The 15,035-nt window shown below is 44.2% G+C and overlaps 1 protein-coding gene across 2 annotated transcripts in view; it reads left to right on the top strand.

Annotated features, from left to right (window-relative positions):
- LOC126235920 (adenylyl cyclase 78C-like) overlaps window positions 1-15,035 on the top strand; it is a 751,097-nt gene that overhangs the window by 453,108 nt on the left and 282,954 nt on the right. The gene's annotated exons all lie outside the window — the stretch shown is intronic.

Consider the following 15,035-nt stretch of genomic DNA (forward strand, 5'->3'; position numbering starts at 1 on the left):
TTTTACGTAAGGCCTTCATTCAGAGAAAATAACACGTGGACAGATGCGAATGCATCACTTTTGAAAATGTAACCACATCCACTAAGTTCAACAGAAAAACCCATTGTGAAGACGCACCTTCGTGGCCTCACATTCCGACGACATCTGGGGCTGATATATCGGATGATGGCCAAACACACAGCTCCACAAGCCCCCTCCTCGCGAGCTATGCTTGCCTTTGTTGGGAGTCATGCCGCGCCGGACTGCCCACCGACTACAGCGTATCGTACCCATATCGAATCCGCCATTTGCAGGGCGGCGCTGTGTATGCACTAAATAATTGATGTAAGATATCTGATAAAATGTTACCTACACAATGTTTCAACGGATGCAGATAACTTTTAGAAACAAAAGTGAAAATGAAATGGCTAGTTCAAGTTAAACAAGAGATTACTATTATTTAGGATCAATCTAGTTGAAAGGGAATACGATAAAACTGTCGAAAAGAATGTTGATAAAATTTTGACATACAAAAATAAGTTAAAAACCGGAAAATAAGCGCAATAGACAGAAACAGATGACGTGTCAGCAAACATTAAACAAGAAGTGAGAGTGAAAAACTTAGTGAATGATAAAATAATCTCACTATCTGGTACTTCGTAGGTTTGGTGCAAGTATCCTAAATTTATAAATTGCCCAATTTTCGCTCCAACTTGTAAAAACCGAACCCTTCGTTCTTCAGTCGATACATGTAGGTTTTTCTGTAGCTGGAAACTACACACATTTCATTCAGATTTGACTACGCAACAGAAGTTGTGAAGTAAACATCCTTTTACTTTGTTCGGCAGTTTCGTTGTCTCTCATACCCTTCAAATCATTAGGCCAGTATTCATATTCGTCGCTACAAATGGCGGCTTCACCTCGGGAACAATCGCCTCATCCCTTCGCTACAACGTGGGAGAGGCTTGCGCCGTACCGCGTCACTTGTCAAACCAACATTTTTTTTTTTAAATGGGCCTCCTACCTCCCCTACAGCCCTACCTTTTCCTCTCCAAAATTGCCGCCATCCTCTAGTGTCGACGCAGCACGTAAAGCAGGGTGCTGTTAGTAGCAAGACATATTGCCATAAATCTAAAATAAAAGCGGAGGCATACTCTGCTATGCCTCAATGGGCGACGACACACTATTCAGAAACACACCTCCCTCCGAAGGTGTGAAGCAAGTGATAATTTTAGGAACTAAAAAGAAAGAAATAAATAAAGACAGAAATGAAGGCAAAATAAAAGAAACAGGGATGGCAGCTCACTTAAATGAAAATGAACCTGGCGAGATAATCCCATCGCCCATAAGAATTAACTAAGTAATAAGTCTCTAAGATAGATTACGTGTTTTCCAATTTTCCAAAAAGTTTTCATACAAGGTTTACACAACTTCCATGTTATCAATTTCCATATTTTCAGTATCATAGTACAGTCTACTCCAGTGACGCCCAGAAGGCCAATGTCAAATCTGGGGTATAAACAAATCAAGGGTAGTGTAAAAGTCCGAAATACAAAGATGCAGGGCTACACTCAGGCAATTCTTGGACGAGGTGCATCAGCCAACCCGGAACACCTTTTGGTAACCATGAACCATTGCCACTTTTAGAAATCTTACAAAGGTAGTGGTATATTTCGGGTCAGATTCCGCCAGACGATGCTGGCTCCAAAGGTAGTCCATGAAAGAGACAGCATCGATGAGGCAAAGGTCATAGATCGTGAAAATGGTGTGGCCCAATAGCCACACCATTGCGTTACGTCGTGTTCGGGGGTTGGTCTGAATGTCAGGGGTAAGGAACCAGTCGATTGACACATTGTCTGGTGTGGTCCCACCGATCAGCGCTAATAGCACACGTGCAAGGTCCCACACTTCTGTGACGTGAGGGCATAAGAGACGATGCTCTCTGGTGTCTACGTCACCACATCGGCCGCAAGCAGCCGAGGGCCGCAGGTGGATGGCCGCCAGGCGATGATTAGTGGGTATTAAATTGTTTACAACGCGATACCATAGCGCTGAAACGTCCGTGGGAAGGGCTGGGTGGTTGATATTGGCCCAAACTTGGTGCCAGATGACCGACGGTCGTCTGTCCAATTCGTGTGGTGTGGGCTGGCCTCGAAGTGCCTGGTAAAGCCGCTTCGACGTGCGTGCCTTGTCAGTGGCCACCGTTAGGACGTAACTTCGATTAAGGTAATAGTCCTTGACTGTCGTCATTCGGAACGGAATATGTGTCAAACATACTGGTGCACGCGCCGATTGCGGGCGGTAACGGTCGAAAAGCACCGCTGTTGTCCCACCTGGGTCAATCTCACGCAAAGTGGCTATACGGTGAATGAGGAGGGCCGCACATTTTAAGGGAAGGTCAATGAGCCCAAGGCCACCATCGACCTTAGGCAGTGTACAAGTCTGCGCATCAACTTTGAATAGTGCATGCCGCCACAATAGCCAATATACTGTTTGTGAGATCGCTCTGCCGGTTTGTTTCGGTAGCGTAAGGAGTTGTGCTACATACCATGCCCTTGATTGGATGAAAGTATTGATCAGTTGGATTCGTTGGTGGAGGTCGAGTCGTCGATCAGCGTGACTCACGAAGAGTCCTCTGATGCGCGTGAGAATTCGCCTCCACGTGAGTGTTATCATGCGCTGCGGGCAGGCAGTCACTTCAAGGCCCAAGATACGTTGCTCCCCCACAATCCGGTACCATGGGCGTTCGATGGTCAATGATCGTGGTCCTAGCGGGATTAGCACCGTTTTGTTGGAATTTCGGGACTGCTACGGTCGCAGGTTCGAATCCTGCCTCGGGCATGGGTGTGTGTGATGTCCTTAGGTTAGTTAGGTTTAAGTAGTTCTAAGTTCTAGGGGACTTATGACCTAAGATGTTGAGTCCCATAGTGCTCAGAGCCATTTTTTTTTTTGTTGGAATTTAAAATGGCACCGGATGCTCGCTCATAAACGTTGAGGACTTGGCGAACTGAATCGATGTACCTGGCGTTTGCTACAAACACACCGACATCATCTGCGTATGCCGCACTGCGGAAGGTGACGCCTGGGAAAGCGACACTATCGACCATTCGGCCGATGTCACGCAGCATGGGGTCCAGCGCCAAGGCGAACAAATACATCGACAAGGGACACCCTTGTCGAACTGATCGTCTGATGGGAATTGGTCGTGATCTGCAGCCGTTCACAACGACTGTGGAATTTGCTCCATCCAAAAAGTACCGGATGACTCTTATGAAACGCTCCCAGAAACCCATCTGCGACATGACGCTCAGCAGGTAGGGATGGGAGACCCTATCGAAGGCACCGGCGAAATACACTCCTGGAAATGGAAAAAAGAACACATTGACACCGGTGTGTCAGACCCACCATACTTGCTCCGGACACTGCGAGAGGGCTGTACAAGCAATGATCACACGCACGGCACAGCGGACACACCAGGAACCGCGGTGTTGGCCGTCGAATGGCGCTAGCTGCGCAGCATTTGTGCACCGCCGCCGTCAGTGTCAGCCAGTTTGCCGTGGCATACGGAGCTCCATCGCAGTCTTTAACACTGGTAGCATGCCGCGACAGCGTGGACGTGAACCGTATGTGCAGTTGACGGACTTTGAGCGAGGGCGTATAGTGGGCATGCGGGAGGCCGGGTGGACGTACCGCCGAATTGCTCAACACGTGGGGCGTGAGGTCTCCACAGTACATCGATGTTGTCGCCAGTGGTCGGCGGAAGGTGCACGTGCCCGTCGACCTGGGACCGGACCGCAGCGACGCACGGATGCACGCCAAGACCGTAGGATCCTACGCAGTGCCGTAGGGGACCGCACCGCCACTTCCCAGCAAATTAGGGACACTGTTGCTCCTGGGGTATCGGCGAGGACCATTCGCAACCGTCTCCATGAAGCTGGGCTACGGTCCCGCACACCGTTAGGCCGTCTTCCGCTCACGCCCCAACATCGTGCAGCCCGCCTCCAGTGGTGTCGCGACAGGCGTGAATGGAGGGACGAATGGAGACGTGTCGTCTTCAGCGATGAGAGTCGCTTCTGCCTTGGTGCCAATGATGGTCGTATGCGTGTTTGGCGCCGTGCAGGTGAGCGCCACAATCAGGACTGCATACGACCGAGGCACACAGGGCCAACACCCGGCATCATGGTGTGGGGAGCGATCTCCTACACTGGCCGTACACCACTGGTGATCGTCGAGGGGACACTGAATAGTGCACGGTACATCCAAACCGTCATCGAACCCATCGTTCTACCATTCCTAGACCGGCAAGGGAACTTGCTGCTCCAACAGGACAATGCACGTCCGCATGTATCCCGTGCCACCCAACGTGCTCTAGAAGGTGTAAGTCAACTACCTTGGCCAGCAAGATCTCCTTATCTGTCCCCCATTGAGCATGTTTGGGACTGGATGAAGCGTCGTCTCACGCGGTCTGCACGTCCAGCACGAACGCTGGTCCAACTGAGGCGCCAGGTGGAAATGGCATGGCAAGCCGTTCCACAGGACTACATCCAGCATCTCTACGATCGTCTCCATGGGAGAATATCAGCCTGCATTGCTGCGAAAGGTGGATATACACTGTACTAGTGCCGACATTGTGCATGCTCTGTTGCCTGTGTCTATGTGCCTGTGGTTCTGTCAGTGTGATCATGTGATGTATCTGACCCCAGGAATGTGTCAATAAAGTTTCCCCTTCCTGGGACAATGAATTCACGGTGTTCTTATTTCAATTTCCAGGAGTGTATAAGGAAAGAATTGCAGCCGGGGTTCGAGTGTCGGCGGTGAGTAAGACAGCATCACGGTATATAGAAGCGGCGGTAAAGATGGTTCGATTCGAAACGCCACATGATTGAGTGGGACAAAGTACCTTATTCATAACCTGTTGAAGACGTGAAGCCACGCTTCGTGCCACCAACTTATAATCGGTGTTAAGAACACGTCTACATGGTGATTTTTTCAACCGTGTACAAACTCTAGGGACTGATCAATGAGAGGATACGGAACAAAGAAGGTCTTATAGCACCACAAGTCTGTACATGATAGTACATTTTCTATGTGTTTTGCGAAGTTTGTTTTATTAGCTGTGCTGAATATTATTCTTGTAAATATGTTGTCAAGTTACAAATGCTATTTGTTATTTAGGAAAGGGAATACGCATGGAATGTTAACATTTTGCAAATAGACATGCTGGCCCAGTCAAGGAAAAGATATTGTCAAAGAGTGTAATACATTTTAAATGCATTATCGCTGGGCGTGCGAGCACCCCAAAAAAAGTAGCAGTTCGGAGTCGCGAGGAGACGATTGGTGTCGTTGGTTGTGCAAATTCGTCGGTGTGGCTGTACAAAAGTGCGGAGATAAAAAGTCTGTTCCGAAGTACGGAGCAGTGAAGACTGAAATGGTTGGTTTGGCGGATGTTTGATATACGCAAGCCATGGCATTTATTGGGCACAGTACAAATGCAGCAAGAGCGATTCACATAACATCAAAAGTAGTGTGAGCTCGTGTTTTTGGCTATGATATGGCAAGGAGATCAACCTGTGCCATATTTTACCGCTAAATTAAGCCACTCGACAAACCAACGGCATCATGAAGTGAAGTAAGATCTAGATTTTTTATAACTAGAAGTGTAATAGGCTGACCAGCGTAGTTGGAATTTTATTGCTCAAATGACATTGTTTTCGTGCATATTGCAGAGTAAATAACTTTCCTAAGGCATCATGCAAGTAGTGTCCATCCTATCCCATTTTACGAACCGACATAATCAGAAAATGAACTGAAAATAAAGCGGTCATTAATTTATTAGAGTATCAAAACATAATTTTTTACAGGTTTTGGACAATTACGTAATAATGAAATCTTTGGATGTAGTGTGAATAACGTCAGAAATAGAATGACGCAAAAGCCAATGTTAATTCATCTGTTAAAAATAGATTAACTTTCATTACAAAAAATTTGTAGTAAAACTTTATGTAACTTGGGCACTGAATTTTTCTGTCAAAGCACAGTTCTAATTTATAGCTTGTGGCATAATTTATTACTTTTCTTACAAAGAAATATCTGTTAGGTAAATGACAGTCCTTACCAGTGATTAAATTCAAAAAATCTCTCTGCTTCCTACAATAACGATAGCAGTATTACGGTGAGTAACGTAACAAAACGTTTCTGTCCGCAGCTAGTAAACAGGAGCTAGGTCCAGGAAGGAGACTTGCAGAACATGGAATCCCATCGACATATAGAATGTAGACTGTCCTTGTACCGATTTCCACCACATAAATCACAAGTCCATGGCTCGGAAGTGAAGCAGTCAGGCTATCCAGACCAAAGTGTCTTCGGCTCTCCGCTGCGTCAGTGTTACGTGCAGGTCTGGGCCCTCTGCTTGTAGACACCACTGGGTAACCACCTCGACGCTTTGGCATCAGTACTCCCTGAATCATCAGCCAGCCTCTGGCTTGACTGTGCCCAGTCGTTTGACTTGACCTGCTTCCTTGTTTTCTTGCGTTAACCGAGGAAGGTGTTTTCATTTTACCCAGCCGCGCCAAGTAAATTATCTGTGGCGCGACGGTATTCTGATTTCTGTATTATTACGAGGGCTGTTGCGAAACTAATGCCCACTATTTTATGGGTTGACTTTGGGTGTCCGAGCCAGATTATGTTGGTATAATAATCACCATCATCATTAGTGTTCTGGCCGGAGAGTTACAATGGCTCTCTCTCTCTCTCTCTCTCTCTCTCTCCCTCTCTCTCTCTCTCTCTCTCTTCTGTCGTCTTCTTCAGGTCCGTGTAGTTTCCACTTCCCTATCGTCTATTATCTTTTATCTCCTCCTTCTTCTCAATTTCCTCTCACAAATTAGTCCTTCCAAAGCGTCTATTACCAAGCACTCCCATCTCAACGAATGTCCCGTCCGGTTCTTCTTCCTTTGTCATAACTTGCTCCAATGTTCTTCTAGCACCCACACTTTCCAAGATCTATCTTTACTCACACTTTCCATGTAACTTGTCCTTTCTATTCTCCTACACATCTACATCTCAAATGCTTCTAGCCTTTTTTCATCTTCTCGTGTCAGTGTCCATGTCTGTGCTCCATAGAGGCCACACTCCAGACAAAACACTTGTCTGGCCTTTTCCTCAGAACTTTATCTAGTTTGCCGCATGACGATCTCATCTTTCTATTGACTCCCTCTTTACATATAGTAATTCAAGTTATCACCTCCTGGTGACATTTCAAATCTTCAGTGACTGCACTTCCAGGACATTTAAATGATCTTACTTGGCTAATAATAACCTTTCCTGTCTTAATCTTTGTCAAGCTCCTTCTTATGCCGATCACCATGCTCTTTGTTTTTGCTGTACTGATTCTCAACGCATATTCCACACAAGCTTCATTCAGATCTTTTTTGCATTTTATTAATAGTTCGTTCGCTTCCTGCCACTAATACCATCTCGTCAACAAATCTTATACATCCTGTTCTCCTCCCACTGATACATATTCCCCTTTTTCCAGCTAAGCCTTTCGCAATAATGTCTTCCAGGTATAAATTAAACAACAAATTGGAGAGACAACAACCTTATCTAACGTCTCTTCCAATGCTGCTTCCTTCTGACATTTCGTTTTGAATCCTTATTCTGTTGTAAATATGAATTCCGTACCTGACGTCTCTCCTGCAATCTACTTTTTTCCCTTTCCAAATACCCACTAACTTGTTCCGTTGACCTCCATCGAAAGCTTTTTCCAAATCAGCAGAAATTTCTTTTTTTTTTTTTCTTTATTGTGATTTCATTCCCCTGCCCCATATGGGCAGGGGAGGGCTGTCAGCGGCACAATCCGCCGCTCTTCAGCCGAGAGACACGACAACTAAAACAAGAATAAAATGATACATACATAAGGAGATAAAAAAGGGGAACATAAAACAGAGGAAGGGGAGAAAATGGAGGTAAAAAGACATGTACATGTAGACGATCATGGGGGATAGTTAAAAAAAATCACCAGAAAGTTAAAAAACGCAGTTGGCGATTCTTGAAACACAGAGAAGACACTGAATGCGAATGCACAGGTTAAAAGTTGGCCACAGTATTAAAAACACTCCGAAACAACACACTTAAAACCCACTTGGAGCACACACGATGAAGAGTAAAACTACTAGGTGGGACCTGCTGAGGGAAAGGTCAGTCAGGATGGAAAAGGAGGGGAGAGCATGGGGCAGCTGAGGAAGCCGCTTGATGAAGAGAGGAGGGGCAACCGTGGGTTCACGAAGAGGCAGGAGACGCGTGGGGTGGGAGAGGAAAAGGGAAGACAGGGCAGGAGGGAGTGCAGAGACACTGAAAGGAGGCGCAAGAGATGGAGTAGGAGGGGAAAGCCGCTCAGGAGGAGGGAGGGGGAGGAGAGGGAGCCCTGAGGAGGAGGGAGGAAGAGGGGGTTAGAGTTGGTAGGAAGGGTAGATGTCAGGGCGAAGCTCATCATCCGGGAGGGGTAGATGGTGGAAGTTGTGTTGGGAAAGGAGATGGAGGGTGTGGAGATGGAGAGAGGGAGGGACACAACGGTAAAGGCGCGGGAACTGGTTGGGAGTGGAGAGGAAGGGAGACACCAGGGGGTGAGGGGGATCAAGGCGGCGGACAATATATAGTGTGCGGATGTGTTCAAGGAAAAGGAGAAGGTGGGGGAAGGGTATGAGGTCATAGAGGATGCACGTGGGCGACGGAAGGCGGATACGGAAGGCGAGGTGGAGTGCATGGCGTTCGAGGATTTGCAGAAATTTCTCTAACTTTGTCAATAAATATTTTCCATATGATCCTTGAGAGTCCCGTAGCATCACTTGTTCCTTCTCCTCTTCTAAATCAGAAATGTTCCTTCCCAATCGAACCATTCAATTTGCCGTAAAGGCTTCTATGCAGCATTCTCAGCAATATTTTAGTTGCATGAGAAATTGTAGTCCTGCGCTTTTTACATTCTTTGGTATTTGGCTTAGTAATAATTTTGAATATTCCCGTTAATGCCCTATTAGTTTCGTTGCCTTGCAACAGATGGCAGCAGCAGCCGGAGCGTTCAAAGACGGCGCATCGAGGCATGTATACGAGATATGTCACTGGACTCCTTACTGCTGAACAAATGGCGCCAACTGAAATGCAACGCCAGTTGCAGTAGACGTAAGTAATGTGAGACTGTGGATACTGCCCTGCAGTAATGCTGAAATGGTTGTTCACTTCAAGACGATACTAATTTGTCATACCTCATAATGAACGGTATCTCGATCAACGCTTACGTGATGATAGGCGGATTACGGCCAAGGACTTCTGTGCAGAGCTGAATGACGGCTGTAATGCCTTAGACAAGATGTTACGAAACCTTGCTTACCGTGAAGTGTGTTCCAGACTGTCGCAATGGCTGCTTAAAAAAGACCAAATAAATCCTGCTCCTGCTGAACACGAGGCTGTGGGTGACTTTTCTGGACACCACCATCACTGGAAATGAGGCGTGGTGTCACCACTACAGGGAGGAATCCAAAAGACCGTCTGTGAAGAGACGACAGCGAATTCTGCTTCAAAGAAAGAGTCAAAGCCATCTGTAGGCAAAGTGATGTGCACAGCCATCCGGGATAGTTTTTTTTTTTTTTCTTTTTCTAGTGCAGCTCTAAATGCAGAATGCTACAGTCCGACATTGACTTGACTGAAAGCCCAAATTTCCACGCTCAGGTCAGAGGAGGCGAAACTTCCGGTTGTACCATGATAACGCCAGACACCAGACCCTACAATAGTTTTGGACGATAGACCTCATTTCCAGACCTGGATGGACTGTACTATCACATTCACCGTACAGTTTTGTTTACGTACCTTCAGACATATTTCTTTGGAGCTGTGAGAGATGAACTACTTTTCCAACATTTTCCAGACTCATATGTTGTCAAAGCTATACGACTGGCTAGTCTCAGCTGGCTCACATTTTTTGACCAGCGAGGCATGCAGGCTCTGGTTCACCGTTGTCAAAAGTACACAGAAAAAATAGATGACTGTGTATCAAAGAGACAGTATGTTGCTCTATGCAGCCGTGTTAGTGTGCTTCCAGACAAGACCTACTGTAAGCTGCCGTACGCCACTTCAAGCAATCTAGAATAAGCAAATAAGAACAAATATGCCCACACCTCGAATCTAACGATCCATTCTCACGCAATACGCTACTCACCACACAAGATAGTCTGCTCTATTATTCCGTATTGTATGTAGGCACTAGATGTAGCCAGGGCGCGCTGAAAAGTAATGTCTCCCAATTTTTTAAGTGAAAACATAGACAACAAACTTTATTAATGTTCGACATCTTTATTATTCATGCCTACATGTTTGCAGTTCTCTGCCACTAGAGGGCTCCAAATTGTAGCGTGTTACGTGGCGGTGCGTAACGTAACTATGCGTGTGCGTGAGAAACAATGTGCTGTAAACGAATTTGGAATTCTAAGACACCGTCCACAAGTGAATCATCCTCTCCTTCTAAATGATAATGCCAGACCACACATGAGTGCTGCCACATCTCCGGTCTCAGGCGTCTTGTCACGGTTCGCGCGGCTTCCCCCGTCGGAGTTTCGAGTCCTCCCTCGGTCACGGGTGTGTGTGTTGTCCTCAGTGTAAGTTAGATTAAGTAGTGTGTAAGCTTAGGGACCGAAGACCTCAGCAGTTTGGTCCCATAAGAACTTACCACAAATTTACAAACATTTTTCCTTGATTTCACTTTCATGTCATCGATTATCCCCCATACAATCTCGACTTAGTCCCATCCGATTTTCATGTGTTTTCGAAACTGAAAGAACACTTTCGAGGACTTCTCTTTGATAGTGATGAAGCGGTGCAAGCAGAGGTGAGTTTGTGGCCCCGGCAACAAAATAAAACTGGTCTGTCGTTGAGAGGCATGTGTTCACCGCCAGGATGACTATATTGAAAAATAAATATGTAAACAAGAAGAATAAAGGTGTAGAATGTTAATAACGTTTGTTTCATTTAAAAAACTTTAAGAGTTTTCGCTTGAAAAAAGTAGTCTCAGGCATTACTTTCAGCACGCCTCGTACATTTGATTTGGTATTCATTTACTACCGAAAAGACTCAGTGGTGGAAATTTACTTTTACTTTTTTTGTTGTTCTAGTATGCAAAGACTCGAGCCCTGACAGGCACGAAAATCTTTCTGCACCGTGTATTAGGTTCCGTCGCTCCTCTGTAACCTGTCGTAACTTTCTCATTAACACGCTTTACTTTTTTTCCAATTCCCCATTTTCTAGTCAAAAGTTCAAGCACGCTGTTATAGAGGAATTCCCTGTCTTTCTCTTGCTTCTGTTTCAACTGGAAGTGTTTGAAGCACTGACATTTTAATTGAACTTCATAATCTGTATTTGTCAGGACTTGATTTATTACGTCGTTTTACTGGTTTGTTTATCTTCTGTCTTCGATCGAAAACTGTGTGGTGCTATAATTTCAATTCTACTTTTATGCAAAATTAATAAGCTGTTGAGAATTATCACTGATCTGAACACGTTAATTGTACTCTTACTGAATCTCCGGTCAGTAACTTTACGAAACTGTTTTATTGTCACGCGATTTTCTGCTTATGAAGAAGCTAAGGAAAGTGTTTATTTCTGTTTTAACTCATACCAGTAATCCCCATATTCTTTAAGTAATCGAATTCCCATGCATAAAACGTCTAATTACTTTACAAATGATTTAATGTGTTATATGACGTTAAGCGTGTAAGCGAGAGTAAGTTTATAAAATGTTTGACATTATGCTCAAAGTGTTCTCAAAGACGCTAAGTGCTCTCATTACCAAATACTGGATGAATATGGTCTGCGTAATTTGCTCTCTATTTCCAGCAAAACCAAGTTTTTCACGCATCTCCATGTTCATGACGTCGTATGTCCCTAACTGTGTGGCGCACAATAATACATTTTTGCAAGTACATTTAGTGCTACATATTGAGTGTCTGAAAATGTGTTGCGAGTCGGTTGTAAAGAAGTAATGAATTAAAACGTCATGACTGATGCTGGAGTTATACTACATGAACAGAGAAAGTCAATTTGTCTTTTATGTGTGTAGGGGGGTTGGTTGGGGGGGGGGGGGGGGCGTAAGTAAATGAGAGAGAAAAAGTTTCGTTAAGGTTTGATGTTATGTGTGAAGTTTGTTAAGAGTCGCTAAATACTCTCATTCTCAAATACTGAGTGAATAAAGTCTGGGTACTTGCGCGCCGTGAATTACGTTACCGCAAGACAAACACAGAGTTCTAATTGTAGTACTTACCTTCTTGCGTTACACGTTTAATTTAAGATTACAGCTTTTATCATTGCAGCATTTAAAATTTTTATATTGGGTCAATAATTACGCGATGTATTGAAAATCTAATTTTTATTGCACGTGGAATACGTTAATAGGCAATCTGCAACTGATATTGGGTTCTGATTTCCTCGCTGATCGTTGTAATAGTCCCAGACAGCCGAGCAATACTCAATGGAAAGTTGAACGACGGTTCTGTAAGAAACATTTTTCGTGGATGAATTGTATTTCCTTACGATTCTTCAGCTTTTCTTAAAACTACTTTTACATGGTTGTTCTGGTTGAGGTTACTCTGCAAGAATATTCATAGGTGTTTTCCTGCCTTTACTATTTCTAGTGACAGGTTACCAGTCGGATGATAGGATAATAATGGGTTCTTTTGCTTACTAGTGCCCATTACTTTACAAGCCATTTGTGGCTGGTCTCGAAAAAGCTGTCTCTGCTTGAATTGTGGACATTTGTATCAAGTTCGTGTCCACTTACAACCATGCTACGCATGGTATACGCTTTTTTATGTTTACGAAGAGTGTGTGTCCACATCCATCTGTGCTCCCGATTGACTTCCAAAAAGTTTAGAATAATAACGTAGCACAAACTTCGAGTTTCCTCACCGGGCCTGATACATACGGATGATCTGTTTTGGCACTGGATATCTTACAACGAAGCTTAAGCTGTGTAGTAATATTGGGTTAAAAACGTTGATTTTGTGGTAATCTTGGTCACTGTCAGATGATTTGCACTCTCTAAATCAATGTATTTTGTTTTATCTTTTTTGACCCGTCGTCTTACTGACCAATCACGTCTAATGTCAACACAGGCCAAGTAGATTGAAGTATCGCCACACTCTATTCTGACGATACATCCACATGGTCAACTCTGTAATCCCCTGACTGGCGAAGTTGATGCGAACTCTGGCAATATGCATTCGGTTTTCTGGTATTCACTTCTAATAACAAAAGAATTAATTTTTTCACTTATCAGTGTAGGCCTAATTATCTGGGTTTGCTGGCGATCCACCTGCGGCAAGGGGACTCCTGGGACTAGATAAGATTAAAGTACAACATTTAAAAAAATTATTGTTCCATCAAGAATTCAAAGTGAGTACAATTTAAGTCAGAAAATAACGGCAAAATTTACAGTACTCAGGAAACTCAATATTAAACGCCTAACATGTTTGAAAACAGTGCAACTGGAATATGAAAATAAAGTTTGTAGTCTCAGTAAAAATGCAATGATGGTATGCTATTACTGGATGGGAGACTCTTTCTGACGTTTCTCGGATGCCTTGGGCAAGTCCTATTTGACGCCACTTTGGTGACTTGTTCGTCGATGCGGATGATATTAGGACAACAGAAATACCTAATCGCCCGGCGAAGAAAATCTCTAACCCGTCCTGGAATCGAAGCCGCGACCCCACAGGCCAGAGGCAGCGATACTATCTTTCTCCTTTTGGTCGTTACATGAAATCTGTCAGAGTTTATCGGTAAGGGTAAGGTGCCCTATTTTCAGATGGTGCCCTACTTCCGGGTAAACAGATATTTGCTCCGTGGACACTGCTGCCGATGTGGATACTAGCTGAACTACTTGTGCTTCCGCATTTTAGTGCTCTGCTAACCGCCAATCGTACCAGTCGTGTTCCGAGCTCGCAACTGATTTCTTTCTTAATAACTTACATTAAAATATTACACACTGCTGCGACCACGACGTAAGCGTAGCAGCTGCATGGTAAGTGGTTCGATATTTTATTGTTATTTATTAGTGATGTATCATGTTTAATAAATATGTGAGTAGCTTTTAAATGCAACAATTCGTTAAGTGTTTCGATAGCTCAGCTATGTCATGCAGGTGCCTAATTTTGGATACTGCTAGGGTGCCTAATTTTGACTATACGAAAAGTAAGTGCCTTTAAAGATTTTGCTTGGTTGAAATATTATAATATAACATCAAAATGACGGCTGTAGGTGTTTCATTTTATTACGTTGCTTCAAAATGTCCTCGGTCTACAGCTCAAGACAAACCAAAATACAAGACGGCAATTTCCAGAAGAACATAAAGGTGGCTAAAATGAGTAGGCGATAAAGAAAATCGAGATGTGAGTCATCATCTGATGAGGATTCCAAAATCTCTGTTTCCCTTCTCTCGGCCGATGATGAAGACTGCACAGGGGAGGAATGGATCTGTTGTTCCGTCCCACACCGGGAAGATAAATCAGTACAAAACTGTGTAAAGTGCTTGTGATGTTTGCGTTTGGTACACGATCAGGATACTGGGACTGAGGAACATTACTGGAAGACGTACAGTTGTTAAAACTATGGATGATAGCTTCAATGTGGTTGTAAGTTTATCATTATTAAAATCGAATTGGGATTATCTCAGCATTACTTCTTGTAGCAAAACAATACTCTTATAGGTACAGAAATTACCTTTATTTCTAGAACACATGCTGAAAATGCTGTAAACAGCTTTCTTTTAGCAAATACTGCCACTACTATGAACATGTAGAAACGAAAACAAATAATGAACTGGAAGCACGTGGTGTAATGTATATGCTGCAATCAGACACAGCGGTTTAGTTTATTCCCTCAGCTAGAGAAAAATTAAATTTGGATGTTGCATTTATGTCACAGGTTCTGTGAACGATAACAGAAATCGAAACTACTGTACTGAGTAAACTATCGGAGTTTTGCTGATAGTCAGCAGATGGCAGCGCACTTGTAAATTT

This window comes from Schistocerca nitens, chromosome 2 (genome assembly GCF_023898315.1).
Source record: "Schistocerca nitens isolate TAMUIC-IGC-003100 chromosome 2, iqSchNite1.1, whole genome shotgun sequence".
Lineage (NCBI taxonomy): Eukaryota > Metazoa > Arthropoda > Insecta > Orthoptera > Acrididae > Schistocerca > Schistocerca nitens.